The following is a 2,351-nucleotide window of genomic DNA, read 5'->3' on the forward strand; positions in this document are numbered from 1 at the left end:
TGTGCTAGGAAATGTATCTCTAAACCCAGGTAACCTTTTGTTATGTAAGCATATGGATAACCATATTATATCTAGTTCAATTGAACTAATGTGATACAATTGGTACAAATGCAACTTAAGATGCAAATAACACAAATACCTTTACAGTCCTTTTTGTTATGGATTGGGGGTCAGACTAAATAAGCTCAACCTAGTATGATTTGATAACTTGAGGCCATTCTTTGTAGGTTGACTTTTGGGAAATACTAGTGCTGCCCTTTTGGCTGTCATTGACCTTAACTACTTAACAAACATGATCTAGAAAACATAGATTAGCATACGAGTGAGGATATACTTGTTAACTGACTCTATTGCACGATCCAGATTATGAAAGAAATTGACATTTCCTAAATGTTCAAGCAGCCTCCTAATTATAAATGTTGCACATAACACATTCATAAGTAAGGCTCTACTAGACACGACTTTGTAGACTCCCAAGATCGAAACCTGGATCTGATACCACTTTTGTTGCACCCCATTCCTGAGTGAGGCAAAAGCTACTATAGGAATGCATACTATACCAATGACTAGATGAGAAAATGAATCACTATGCGAGTGTAATTGCTAATAAGAAACTGCATATATAATATCAACCAATTGGCCAAACTTATACATATGGCATGTGAAATTATGAATACATATGAAAAATTTACAATATCTACAAAGCCTCTAATGGATCCATTACTATATGACTATCAAAATATATATGCTAAAGACTCGGCAAAGCCTCGAATTAACCTGGATCTCACCAACAACTACAGAGTATTGTGCGCTTTTATTGGGAAGATCTACTAGCTTAGAACTTGTGTCTGCGTCATAAAATACTGGTTCCCCATAAGGGACGTCAGTACGAAGTAATATACTGAATATGTAAGGCATGAAGTAATCATATATAAACCAAAAGCTCAATGAAACTGAGTGTATTATACATGAACATATGGGCGAGAATGAAAGGCCACTTTTACTTACATTTGTGGAATCATGTGCATTACATTCTTTTTTGTACTCTTCTTTTGCTTTATAATCTTTATAAGTCATGTGATACATATGACCAGCTGATCAATGGTAAAAGTGGATGGCCCATGCTAGGCGTTATACCCCTAGGATATGTTCTTCATTAATACGTAATTCAAGAACGACTCATGCTAGGCTTTCCTTTCACCCCTGGGATACCACCCATAATAATAGGATCGACCAATGTTAGGTGTTCCTTCCATCCTTGGATACCACCCATTACTCCATGAAGTAGGATTGACCCATGCTAGGCTTTTGTCCTTAATCTACCACCCATATATAAACATATTTCTTTACATCACTTCTTTAATCTTTGAGTTGTTATTTTGGTGGCCATAATATTATTGAGCTTTAGGACTATATACCAGTACTAAGAAACATGTGAATATGCATTCGAGGCAATACAATGATATAGGAAGCCATTATAACAACAATGTAACACTTAGGAGCTTAGATGACACGATTAGTACCTTGGCCTTTCAAATGAAGCATAGGTGCTTAAATGACACAATCAGTACTTTGACCTTTAAAATAGAGCATAGGTGCATATCAAGTGAAGGCATCTAACTCAATTTGAGAGACAATTACTCTTGACAGCAATACAATAGCTAAATATTTAGTAGCTAATATCAAATAAAAGGCCAATGAATATGAGAATTTCTAAAGCTTGTGGACATATTCAATTTAGAGACAAATAAATATTCCAAGTAAGGAGATGTAAACTATAGAATAGAATGAGTAAGGATTCTATGAGGTAACATTATTGACTACGACAATGGGAGTGATTCCCAATGAAGGGAATATGTAAATATATGAGAAAATGAAGTATTTTATCAAATAGACAATTGAAGAAAGTTGACAGTAAATGGGAAGATTGCAGATTTAACATGCGGGCACACTTACCACATTTAATCTAAGGTCTTATTGACTCATCTAAGAGAAATATGTGACAAGGGTTCATCATGGGAGTATAAACACACAAGTCTAATAATAACCCCATATCAAAGTACTTTAACACACTAAGGGGTAGCTACATTAGAGATTACATGCTGCCCCTACACAACATTTTCTAGAAAGAGCAGTTAAAAGACTTACTTTGCAACGCAAGTATTAGATTCATGCCAAAAAATATGGAATCAAGTAGCCTTACATACCTTGTCTTCCGACCAATTTGACTATAATGATTCATCCTTTTTTCAGTATTACTCTACAACATAGGTACATAATGAAGCTAATAGTAGAAAATAATCACATTATACGCCTGCAAAGAGTAGCTAAACACTTAATGAGCAGTAAAA

The sequence above is a fragment of the Capsicum annuum genome, chromosome 9 (genome assembly GCF_002878395.1).
Source record: "Capsicum annuum cultivar UCD-10X-F1 chromosome 9, UCD10Xv1.1, whole genome shotgun sequence".
Taxonomy (NCBI): domain Eukaryota; kingdom Viridiplantae; phylum Streptophyta; class Magnoliopsida; order Solanales; family Solanaceae; genus Capsicum; species Capsicum annuum.